Source organism: Scyliorhinus torazame, chromosome 1 (assembly GCF_047496885.1).
Source record: "Scyliorhinus torazame isolate Kashiwa2021f chromosome 1, sScyTor2.1, whole genome shotgun sequence".
Classification (NCBI taxonomy): Eukaryota; Metazoa; Chordata; class Chondrichthyes; order Carcharhiniformes; family Scyliorhinidae; genus Scyliorhinus; species Scyliorhinus torazame.
The window spans coordinates 28,142,627-28,156,036 of record NC_092707.1 but is presented as its reverse complement, the minus strand read 5'-3'; positions in this window follow the sequence as shown (position 1 = coordinate 28,156,036).

The window sequence follows — 13,410 nt, the reverse complement described above, 5'->3', positions numbered from 1 at the left end:
CAGTGCTAACCACTGTGCCACTGTATATTTGCATTTTCAGAGTAACCTTTTGATGGTCAATGCTGATTACTGTTTAATCACTGGTTGCTTCATGAAACACATTGTTATCTTATTTCTCTTTATATTTTATAAAAGATTTGCTGGAAGAGAACTTTTTAATAGAAATATCAGTGCCTTTTTTCACTGTTACTGACGGCCGTATTTGCTGCTTAGAATCAATTAATTGTGTTTACAAAGGGTTAATGATCGCGAGAAATATGTTAATTTGTCCCAGCTGTCGGCAGTAAGCACTGCTGGATACTTTAAGGCAAATTTATTTGCACCACATTTTAACAGTTGGGAGTATATAAAAAAATAACAATATAGTATAAAGGAAGAAAAACGCTTAAGTGTTTTAAGTGTGGGAGGGGGAAAAAACTTTGTATAAAATGACTGCTACTCCAGCTGCTTCCCATGATCAGTTCTAAAGCAAAAAACAAGATTAGAAGGAATATCATCAGATTGAATAAACAAATATACATAGACCTATTTATCTATCACTTAGGATTTTGAAGCACTTTAGGAAAACATCCTTCCTTGTTCAATGTTTCTACCTGTCTGCTTGGCGAGGTACAACTAACACCGATATAGGAAGGTGACTAGCAGTGCTGTGGTTTTATACAGGTTCAAATGAACTACACTTATTACTTACTAAAAACACACAGAACAAGCAAATGTGCCTGTCACTTTCACCTGCCACAGAAGATCTTCATCATCTTCCCTCTTGATTAGTTAAAGCTGATGCCAGAATCTGGTTCTATGGGTGATGCAACCTTCCAGTACCTGAAGGAAGATTTTTTTGCATCTGACTCTCGATACTGTATTGTTAGACTTTTTCATTGTCAGGGACGTCATTTTAAACCTCACCCTGTCCTTTTTCGTGCACTTTTTCATGCACTCACAAATATACTTTCCAGTCGGGCCATTGAACAGCAATCAAACCATCCTGCTGTATTGCATTTTGTTTTAAACCTTAAGGACACTAAGCCCAATTCTGCATCTCCACTGTAAGCCAGGCTGATGTCAGCTGAATTACCAGGGAATAGGAATCAAACCTGAGGTTCAGCTGGTCTGAATGGCCGAGTGCCTCCACAGGCGATGTACTCACTCACTGAACCACCCGGAAAGAATGAGATAGGGTCTAAAGAAAAATGGTGAAAATTAAAGGGAGAATGGTATTAGGTCTCTGAATATCTCAATCTTAAGAGTTGAAAATCTGTTCTTCCCTCTTCAGTGAGGAGTTGTGAAACGACCCCCATATTTTCCCACTCCAGATTCGACCACAAAAGGGTTTTTCGAGACTTTAGAGAGGACGTGCTTCGACGATTGTGTTCTGTTCACCTGTCTTGCTGGGGTGTAATTGTGTGGAGCAAATTTCCACATTTTGTCAAAAAGGTCTTGGTTTTCAGTTCTCTTCTCTTCTCAGGAATGATTACTTTTGTTGCTCGTTTTAGCCTTAGTTTACTTTATTCTTATTCTGTCACCTTTGCTCATGAGTCGCCAGGTATCTTTCTGATACCGCCACGTGGTTCAAGTCCAAGTAATGATTAATAATGCAACACACCGCTTAGTAAGAGTTAAATCAACGTTCATTTATTATATACAGCAATTAATACTTATACAATAATCCTACTTCTAGACTACTACCTACCACTAAAGGCCAATACTTAACTTTGGAAATGGCCCACCAGGTCAGGGAAACGAATGGTCTTTCGAATTGGTTCTGAGCCTGCGGGATTCAAAAGCTGGTACAAGTCGATAGTCAGGAGCACCTATCTGGTAGCGATCGCTGGAGTAAGACTTACAGTTTTCTTGTAGAAGGGTCTCGAAGGTTGCGAGCAGGAAGGGAAGGGTCGAGTTGAACTTGGCCCCTATTCTTATAGTTCCCAGGGGCTTCCCGCCTCTTGGGGCAGACCTCGTACCTGGTTCCAAGTGATTGGACTTGGTCCCAATCACTTGGTTCGATATGCTCCAATAATGGGGTGATTCCTTAATCGGATGGTGGTCGTTTACCTTTCTTTGTGTTAGCCCCTGCTGGCGCCGAAAGGTCTGGGTCGGCTTTCAATTGCTAATTTGTAGCAATTGTTCCCGGGGATGGCTGATTAAAATGCAGATGGCTGGGTTGTTGTGATGTTGATGGCTGCAGGTATCGGTCTGGACTGACTTCCCCAGAGGCAAATACACTGTTTTACCTGCAGATGTCCGTTTGAGTCCTGTTGGCTGATTTTCCCATCAGCCTCTTCCGTTCGCCATTTTAAATCGGGGTTTGACCATTGTAATCGGGAATCAGCCATTTTACGTGGCTACACTTTGCAGACCAGGCACAGCACTTCTAAGAGACAGAGAGGAATGTAGCTTCACAAAGCTGGCTGGAGTGGGTAGTGGTGGTGGTGGGAAAGGGGAGGATTGTTGTGAGATGCCGGGGGTGGGGTGGAATCAGACTTCCAGAGGATGGGTGGGAGGTTTGACATCATGCGGGAGGGGTGTCAGGTCGGGGTGTGGCTGGTCCAGCTGAGTCAGGTTGGTGATGAGAGTCGGGCTGTTGGGGGTGGGTTAGCCCCACGGGGTGGATCAGGGGTTGGGAATACAAAAGAAAGGGGCTGGGAATGTGAGGGAAGTTTTCTTTTATTCATTGGATGTTGGCATCGTTCGCTGAGCCAGCATTTGTTGCACATTCCTAATTGCCCTTGAACTGAGTGGCTAGTTCAGTAATTTTAGAGGGCAGTTAGGAGTCAGCCACATTGCCATGGATCTGGAGACCAGACCAGGTAAGGAAAGGATGGCAGATTTCCTCCCCTAAAGAACATTAGCAAACCAGATGAGTTTTATGACCATTGATAATGGTTTCATGGTCAACATTAGACTTTTAATTCAAGGTTTTGTTGAATTCAAATTTCATCATCTGCCTTGGTGGGTTTCGACCCCAGTTCTCCAGAGCATTACCCTGGGTGTTTAGATTGCTAGTCCAGTGACAATACCACTGCCTCCTTTGTAGGGCTGCTCCTTCCTCAGGTAGGAGCAGCGCTCCGAAAGCTAGTGACATCGAAACAAACCTGTTGGACTTTAACCTGGTGTTGTAAGACTTCTGACTGTGCTCACCCCAGTCCAACGCCGGCATCTCCACATCCTTTGTAGGGATTATGCTGGGTGTTTAAAATAGTAACATTGAAGTGAGAAAAAGTTTTATGTCTTCTAACCTCTTCAAAGTAACTATTAGTGTAATCCTGACAGAACCATCCAAAGTTAGCGATTTTAAATTGCTTTGTTGGATGGTTCCCAGCTCAAAGCAGTTGCCCAGGGAAAGTTAGCACTTCTGGTGCAACCGCTTACCTGGGAAGTTCCAAGAGGGATTCCCTAGCGGAAATCGAATCTGAAACTAGGGAGTCCGGAAGATACAACCTTATTAGTTGTTGAGGCACGATCAATTTGGCTGGAGATGATGTTGAATTCAAACTGAGGCTTTATTAGTATCTGAAGTGTGGCCTCCTACAGCAGCTGACGAAATGGCTGCGAGCTGAAGGCCATGCATATTTATAACCCGGCTCCTGGGCGGAGCTAATATGCAGGGGTCCAGGTGAACCTGTAGTGCAGGTTCTACCGTACAACCCTTAATATAGGAACACAGTGGTTTACCACATTCTCCCCCTGTTAAAATTGTGTCCGGTGGGGGTGGTGGATAGCTATATACAATTCGCAATCTTTAATATTTACAGAACAGTGAAAAAAAAAATGTTTCTGGTCATCCGGTGGGCCGGTCAGAGGTTCAGTTGGTCTGGCGCCTTGATCGTCCTCTAGGATCGACGAAGTGGAGCCGGCGATGTTGGTGCTGTCGTGGTCGAAGTTGACTCCTGGAGCGTGCCAAAATCCTCTTCATCAACGGGGGTGGGCAGGGGGAGGACGGACAGTCCTAGGCGGGGTGATGGGGACGGCGGGGGAGGGGAGGGTGGCGCCGGGGACGACAGGGGTGGTGTGGGGGCGGAACCTGCTGTTGCCAGGTCCCTGAGGGAGACGGTATCCTGGCGGCCGTCGGGGAATGCCACGTAGGCGTACTGTGGGTTTGCGTGGAGCAGGTGCACCTTTCCCACCAACGGGTCCGCCTTGTGGAGCCACACATGTTTACGGAGAAGCACGGTTCCCGGAGCTGTGAGCCAAGTTGGGAATGATACCCCGGATGTGGACTTCCTGGGGAAGGTAAAAAGACGTTCATGCGGTGTACTGTTAGTAGCAGTGCAAAGTAATGAGCGAATGGAATGTAGTGCATCAGGGAGGACCTCTTGCCAGCGGGAGGCCAGGAGGTTTCTGGACTGTAGGGGCAGCTGGACGACCCTCCATACCGTCCCATTCTCCCTTTCTACCTGTCCATTTCCCCGGGGGTTGTAGCTCATCGTTCTGCTGGAGGCGATACGTGGCATTCCCCGACGGCCGCCAGGATACCGTCTCCCTCAGGGACCTGGCAACAGCAGGTTCCGCCCCCACACCACCCCTGTCGTCCCCGGCGCCACCCTCCCCTCCCCCGCCGTCCCCATCACCCCGCCTAGGACTGTCCGTCCTCCCCCTGCCCACCCCCGTTGATGAAGAGGCTTTTTACACTTACATAAAAAGCAAGAGGGTAGCCAGGGAAAGGGTTGGCCCACTGAAGGATAGGCAAGGGAATCTATGTGTGGAGCCAGAGGAAATGGGCGAGGTACTAAATGAATACTTTGCATCAGTATTCACCAAAGAGAAGGAATTGGTAGATGTTGAGTCTGGAGAAGGGGGTGTAGATAGCCTGGGTCACATTGTGATCCAAAAAGACGAGGTGTTGGGTGTCTTAAAAAATATTAAGGTAGATAAGTCCCCAGGGCCGGATGGGATCTACCCCAGAATACTGAAGGAGGCTGGAGAGGAAATTGCTGAGGCCTTGACAGAAATCTTTGGATCCTCGCTGTCTTCAGGGGATGTCCCGGAGGACTGGAGAATAGCCAATGTTGTTCCTCTGTTTAAGAAGGGTGGCAGGGATAATCCCGGGAACTACAGGCCGGTGAGCCTTACTTCAGTGGTAGGGAAATTACTGGAGAGAATTCTTCGAGACAGGATCTACTCCCATTTGGAAGCAAATGGACGTATTAGTGAGAGGCAGCACGGTTTTGTGAAGGGGAGGTCGTGTCTCACTAACTTGATAGAGTTTTTCGAGGAGGTCACTAAGATGATTGATGCAGGTAGGGCAGTAGATGTTGTCTATATGGACTTCAGTAAGGCCTTTGACAAGGTCCCTCATGGTAGACTAGTACAAAAGGTGAAGTCACACGGGATCAGGGGTGAACTGGCAAGGTGGATACAGAACTGGCTAGGCCATAGAAGGCAGAGGGTAGCAATGGAGGGATGCTTTTCTAATTGGAGGGCTGTGACCAGTGGTGTTCCACAGGGATCAGTGCTGGGACCTTTGCTCTTTGTAGTATATATAAATGACTTGGAGGAAAATGTAACTGGTCTGATTAGTAAGTTTGCAGACGACACAAAGGTTGGTGGAATTGCGGATAGCGATGAGGACTGTCTGAGGATACAGCAGGATTTAGATTGTCTGGAGACTTGGGCGGAGAGATGGCAGATGGAGTTTAACCTGGACAAATGTGAGGTAATGCATTTTGGAAGGGCTAATGCAGGTAGGGAATATACAGTGAATGGTAGAACCCTCAAGAGTATTGAAAGTCAAAGAGATCTAGGAGTACAGGTCCACAGATCACTGAAAGGGGCTACACAGGTGGAGAAGGTAGTCAAGAAGGCATACGGCATGCTTGCCTTCATTGGCCGGGGCATTGAGTATAAGAATTGGCAAGTCATGTTGCAGCTGTATAGAACCTTAGTTAGGCCACACTTGGAGTATAGTGTTCAATTCTGGTCGCCACACTACCAGAAGGATGTGGAGGCTTTAGAGAGGGTGCAGAAGAGATTTACCAGAATGTTGCCTGGTATGGAGGGCATAAGCTATGAGGAGCGATTGAATAAACTCGGTTTGTTCTCACTGGAACGAAGGAGGTTGAGGGGCGACCTGATAGAGGTATACAAAATTATGAGGGGCATAGACAGAGTGGATAGTCAGAGGCTTTTCCCCAGGGTAGAGGGGTCAATTACTAGGGGGCATAGGTTTAAGGTGAGAGGGGCAAAGTTTAGAGTAGATGTACGAGGCAAGTTTTTTACGCAGAGGGTAGTGGGTGCCTGGAACTCACTACCGGAGGAGGTAGTGGAGGCAGGGACGATAGGGACATTTAAGGGGCATCTTGACAAATATATGAATAGGATGGGAATAGAAGGATACGGACCCAGGAAGTGTAGAAGATTGTAGTTTAGTCGGGCAGTATGGTCGGCACGGGCTTGGAGGGCCGAAGGGCCTGTTCCTGTGCTGTACATTTCTTTGTTCTTTGTTCTTTGATACCCCTGCTGAGCAGGAACTGGCGTAGCTCATCACTCATGAATGAGGATCCCCTGTCACTGTGGATGTAGGCGGGAAAGCCGAACAGAGTGAAGATAGAATTAAGGGCTTTAATGACGGTGGCTGACGTCATGTCGGGGCATGGGATGGCGAAGGGAAAACGGAAGTGTTCATCGATCACACTGAGGAAATATGTGTGTCGGTCGGAGGAGGGGAGGGGGCCTTTGAAATCCACGCTGAGGTGTTCAAAGGGGCAGGAGGCCTTCACCAGGTGCACGCGGTCCGGCCGGTAAAAGTGCGGCTTGCACTCCGCACAGACCTGGCAGTCCCTGGTGATCGTCCTTACTTCCTCGACGGAGTAGGGAAAATTTTGTGCCGCAGGGTCCGGAGTTGGTCTCCCTGTGCGCTGGCACATGTACCTCAGGATAGGGTGTCTGGGGACTCGTTGAGTTTGCCAGGGCGATACTTAATCTCGTAGTTATGGGTGGAGAGCTCGATTCCCCACCGCAAGATTTTGTCATTTTTGATCTTGCCCCGCTGTGTGTTATTGAACATGAAGGCTACCGACTTGGTCAGTGAGGAGAGTAAATCTCCTGCCGGCCAGGTAATGCCTCCAATGTCGCACAGCCTCAACGATAGCCTGGGCCTCCTTTTCGACGGTAGAGTGCCGAATTTCGGAGGCATGGAGGGTGCGGGAAAAGAATGCCACGGGCCTGCCTGCCTGGTTGAGGGTGACGGCAAGGGCGACGTCCGATGCGTCGCTTTCTACTTGGAAAGGAAGTGTTTCGTCTACAGCTTTGGCAATATCAGCTCTGATCCGGGCGAAGGCCTGTCGGGCCTCTGCCGTCAGGGGGAAATGAGTGGACTGTATGAGTGGGCGGGCCTTGTCCGCATAGTTTGGGACCCACTGAGCGTAATACGAGAAGAACCCCAGGCAGCGTTTGAGGGCTTTGGGGCAGTGGGGGAGGGAAAGCTCCATGAGCGGGCGCATGCGGTCGGGATCGGGCCCCAGAAATCCATTCTGGACCACGTAGCCGAGGATGGCTAAGCGGTTTGTATGGAACACACACTTCTCCTTGTTATACGTGAGGTTGAGGAGAGTGGCGGTGCGGAGAAATTTAGCGAGGTTGGCGCCGTCCTGCTGATCATGGCTGCAGATGGTCACATTGTCTAGATACGGAAACGTGGCTCGCAAGCCGTACCGGTCGACCATTCGGTCCATCTCCCTTTGGAATACCAAAACCCCAATGGTGACGCCGAAGGGGACCCTAAGGAAGTGATATAGCCGGCCGTCTGCCTCGAAGGCGGTGTATGGCCGGTCCGATTTACGAATGGGGAGCTGGTGGTAGGCGGATTTCAGGTCCACCGTTGAGAAGGCCCGGTACTGTGCAACCTGGTTAACCATGTAAGATATGCGTGGGAGGGGATACGCGTCGAGCTGCGTGTACCTGTTGATGGTCTGGCTGTAGACCACGACCATTCGATTTTTCTCCCCAGACTTAACCACTACCACTTGAGCTCTCCAGGGGCTGTTGCTGGCCTCGATGGCTCCCTCCTGAAGCAACCGCTGGACCTTGGACCTGATGAAGGTCCTGTCCTGGGTGCTGTACCGTCTGCTCCTGGTGGCAACGGGTTTGCAATCTGGAGTTAGATTGGCAAAGAGGGAAGGAGGATTGACCTTTAGGGTCGTGAGGCCGCACACAGTGAGGGGTGGTAAGGGTCCCGAATTTAAGGGTCAGGCTCTGGAGGTTGCACTGAAAATCCAGGCCAAGGATAAGTGCAGCGCAGAGGTTAGGGAGGACGTAGAGGCAAAAACCGTGGAACTCTACGCCTTGGACTGTGAGCGTGACCGTGCAGTACCCACGGATCGCTACGTGATGGGATCCGGAGGCCAGGGAGATACTTTGATCGGTAGGGTATACCTTAAGGGAGCAGTGCCTTACCGTATTTGAGTGTACAAAGCTCTCGGTGCTCCCGGAGTCCAGTAGGCAGGAGGTCACGTGGCCGTTGACTGGTGAATGTGTTGGTCAGAGTGTGTGGTCTGGACTGGTTGATTACCATGGATGCGCGTCGTGGTTGATCGTCGGGTAGTGAGGCGGCCGCAACGTCGAGGGTCCTGAAACGCCATTGGTATCCATGTGCTGCGGGGTGGACAAGATGGCGGCGCCCAGAGGTCCTGGGCGTCACAAAATGGCGGCGCCCATGGAACGCACTTTGCGGGGGTGGAGCAAGATGGCGGCGCCCATGAAACGCACGTGTTGTGCGGGGGAGAAGATGGCGGCGCCCATTGCTCACACATGGCCTGGGGAGGAGGGGAGGATAGCGGCGCCCATTGTCCATTACCGGGGGGGGGGGTGGGGGCGACCGCTGTCGCTGAGCGGGCCTGGCACACCGCTGCGTAGTGGCCCTTCTTCCCGCAGGCCTTACAAAGGGCAGCACGAGCCGGGCAGCGTTGGCGGGGGTGTCTTTGTTGGCTGCAAAAATAGCATCAGGGCCCCCCGGAGATCACTGGCTGGCGCGTAGCGCAGGCGTATTGAGTGGGTAGCGCCCCTGCAGGGGCGGCTGCCTGTGGGGCCCATGAAGCGTAGGAGGAGTGGGCCGCACGTTGGGGGCGTAGGACTGTACATTGTGCAGGGCGACCGTCATGGAAAGCGCTAGTGTTTTAGTCTCTGCGAGGTCGCCCGTGGCCCCTTCTAGGAGCCGCTGCCTGATAACATCGGACCCAATCCCAGTTACAAAAGCGTCCCTCATAAGAGTCGATTTCGGCGTGAGAACAGCTGGTGAGTCAGTTTCAACGGGAGCATTGCGGAAGGAGGTTGCTGGGAGGTAAGCCAACCTTTAAAAGCACTTGTCTTTGCAGGGGCAGGCCAGTCGATTTCGGCGGGAGAGCAGCTGATGAGTCAGTTTCAGCGGGAGCACTGCGGAAGGAGGTTGCTGGGAGGTAAGTCAACCTTTAAAAGCACTTGTCTTTGCAGGGGTAGGCCAGTCGATTTCGGCGGCGTGAGAACAGCTGGTGAGTTAGTTTCAGCGGGAGAATTGCGGAAGGAGGTTGCTGGGAGGTAAGTCAACCTTTAAAAGCACTTGTCTTTGCAGGGCAGGCCAGTCGATTTCGGCGGGAGTGGAGCTGGCTGGTTAGTCAATTTCAGCAGGAGCTGAGAATTTTTCTTTTTTTTAAAATTAGTTTTTTAGGCGGGAACAGGAAGTCGACCCGCGGACGTCTGGGAAGACCCTCACCAATAAATTCTGGTGGAGAGGAAACCCGAGACACTACACGTGTAGTGTCTCCCACCCGCCCTCCTCCTCTAACCTAATAATAAAACCCATTGGTCTGAGGTAAGTACCATATTTTATTATATTATTATTATTTTTTATAAAAATTTAATTTAGTTGTTAGCCAGATCTTGGTAGAAAGTTAGAGGAATGGCAGGGAAGGGAGTGCAATGTTCCTCCTGCAGGATGTTTGAGGTGAGGGATGCAGTTAGTGTCCCTGCTGATTTTACCTGCAGGAAGTGCTGCCATCTCCAGCTCCTCCAAGACCGAGTTAGGGAACTGGAGCTGGAGTTGGAAGAACTTCGGATCATTCGGGAGGCAGAAGGGGTCATAGATAGCAGCTTCAGGGAATTAGTTACACCAAAGATTGGAGATAGGTGGGTAACTGTAAGAGGGACTGGGAAAAAACAGTCAGTGCAGGGATCCCCTGCGGTCGTTCCCCTGAGAAACAAGTATACCGCTTTGGATACTTGTGGGGGGGGGGACTTACCAGGGGTAAGCCATGGGGTACGGGCCTCTGGCACGGAGTCTGTCCCTGTTGCTCAGAAGGGAAGGGGGGAGAGGAGCAGAGCATTAGTAATTGGGGACTCGATAGTCAGGGGCACAGATAGGAGATTTTGTGGGAGCGTGAGAGACTCACGTTTGGTATGTTGTCTCCCAGGTGCAAGGGTACGTGATGTCTCGGATCGTGTTTTCCGGGTCCTTAGGGGGGAGGGGGAGCAGCCCCAAGTCGTGGTCCACATTGGTACCAACGACATAGGTAGGAAAGGGGACAAGGATGTCAGGCAGGCTTTCAGGGAGCTAGGATGGAAGCTCAGAACTAGAACAAACAGAGTTGTTATCTCTGGGTTGTTGCCCGTGCCACGTGATAGTGAGATGAGGAATAGGGAGAGAGAGCATTTAAACACGTGGCTACAGGGATGGTGCAGGCGGGAGGGATTCAGATTTTTGGATAACTGGGGCTCTTTCTGGGGAAGGTGGGACCTCTACAGACAGGATGGTCTACATTTGAACCTGAGGGGCACAAATATCCTGGGGGGGAGATTTGTTAGTGCTCTTTGGGGGGGTTTAAACTAATGCAGCAGGGGCATGGGAACCTGGATTGTAGTTTTAGGGTAAGGGAGAATGAGAGTATAGAGGTCAGGAGCACAGATTTGACGTCGCAGGAGGGGGCCAGTGTTCAGGTAGGTGGTTTGAAGTGTGTCTACTTCAATGCCAGGAGTATACGAAACAAGGTAGGGGAACTGGCAGCGTGGGTTGGAACCTGGGACTTCGATGTTGTGGCCATTTCGGAGACATGGATAGAGCAGGGACAGGAATGGATGTTGCAGGTTCCGGGGTTTAGGTGTTTTAGTAAGCTCAGAGAAGGAGGCAAAAGAGGGGGAGGTGTGGCGCTGCTAGTCAAGAGCAGTATTACGGTGGCGGAGAGGATGCTAGATGGGGACTCTTCTTCCGAGGTAGTATGGGCTGAAGTTAGAAACAGGAAAGGAGAGGTCACCCTGTTGGGAGTTTTTTATAGGCCTCCTAATAGTTCTAGGGATGTAGAGGAAAGGATGGCGAAGATGATTCTGGATATGAGCGAAAGTAACAGGGTAGTTATTATGGGAGACTTTAACTTTCCAAATATTGACTGGAAAAGATATAGTTCGAGTACAATAGATGGGTCGTTTTTTGTACAGTGTGTGCAGGAGGGTTTCCTGAAACAATATGTTGACAGGCCAACAAGAGGCGAGGCCACGTTGGATTTGGTTTTGGGTAATGAACCAGGCCAGGTGTTGGATTTGGAGGTAGGAGAGCACTTTGGGGACAGTGACCACAATTCGGTGACGTTTACGTTAATGATGGAAAGGGATAAGTATACACCGCAGGGCAAGAGTTATAGCTGGGGGAAGGGCAATTATGATGCCATTAGACGTGACTTGGGGGGGATAAGGTGGAGAAGTAGGCTGTAAGTGTTGGGCACACTGGATAAGTGGGGCTTGTTCAAGGATCAGCTACTGCGTGTTCTTGATAAGTATGTACCGGTCAGACAGGGAGGAAGGCGTCGAGCGAGGGAACCGTGGTTTACCAAGGAAGTGGAATCTCTTGTTAAGAGGAAGAAGGAGGCCTATGTGAAGATGAAGTGTGAAGTTTCGGTTGGGGCGATGGATAGTTACAAGGTAGCGAGGAAGGATCTAAAGAGAGAGCTAAGACGAGCAAGGAGGGGACATGAGAAGTATTTGGCAGGAAGGATCAAGGAAAACCCAAAAGCTTTCTATAGGTATGTCAGGAATAAGCGAATGACTAGGGAAAGAGTAGGACCAGTCAAGGACAGAGATGGGAAATTGTGTGTGGAGTCTGAAGAGATAGGCGAGATACTAAATGAATATTTTTCGTCAGTATTCACTCAGGAAAAAGATAATGTTGTGGAGGAGAATGCTGAGCCCCAGGCTAATAGAATAGATGGCATTGAGGTACGTAGGGAAGAGGTGTTGGCAATTCTGGACAGGCTGAAAATAGATAAGTCCCCGGGACCTGATGGGATTTATCCTAGGATTCTATGGGAGGCCAGGGAAGAGATTGCTGGACCTTTGGCTTTGATTTTTATGTCATCATTGGCTACAGGAATAGTGCCAGAGGACTGGAGGACAGCAAATGTGGTCCCTTTGTTCAAAAAGGGGAGCAGAGACAACCCCGGCAACTATAGACCGGTGAGCCTCACGTCTGTAGTGAGTAAAGTCTTGGAGGGGATTATAAGAGACAAGATTTATAATCATATAGATAGGAATAATATGATCAGGGATAGTCAGCATGGCTTTGTGAAGGGTAGGTCATGCCTCACAAACCTTATTGAGTTCTTTGAGAAGGTGACTGAACAGGTAGACGAGGATAGAGCAGTTGATGTGGTGTATATGGATTTCAGCAAAGCATTTGATAAGGTTCCCCATGGTAGGCTATTGCAAAAAATACGGAGGCTGGGGATTGAGGGTGATTTAGAGATGTGGATCAGAAATTGGCTAGCTGAAAGAAGACAGAGGGTGGTGGTTGATGGGAAATGTTCAGAATGGAGTACAGTCACAAGTGGAGTACCACAAGGAGCTGTTCTGGGGCCGTTGCTGTTTGTCATTTTTATCAATGACCTAGAGGAAGGCGCAGAAGGGTGGGTGAGTAAATTTGCAGACGATACTAAAGTCGGTGGTGTTGTCGATAGTGTGGAAGGATGTAGCAGGTTACAGAGGGATATAGATAAGCTGCAGAGCTGGGCTGAGAGGTGGCAAATGGAGTTTAATGTAGAGAAGTGTGAGGTGATTCACTTTGGAAAGAATAACAGGAATGCGGAATATTTGGCTAATGGTAAAGTTCTTGAAAGTGTGGATGAGCAGAGGGATCTAGGTGTCCATGTACATAGATCCCTGAAAGTTGCCACCCAGGTTGATAGGGTTGTGAAGAAGGCCTATGGAGTGTTGGCCTTTATTGGTAGAGGGATTGAGTTCCGGAGTCGGGAGGTCATGTTGCAGCTGTACAGAACTCTGGTACGGCCGCATTTGGAGTATTGCGTACAGTTCTGGTCACCGCATTATAGGAAGGACGTGGAGGCTTTGGAGCGGGTGCAGAGGAGATTTACCAGGATGTTGCCTGGTATGGAGGGAAAATCTTATGAGGAAAGGCTGATGGACTTGAGGTTGTTTTCGTTGGAGAGAAGAAGGTTAAGA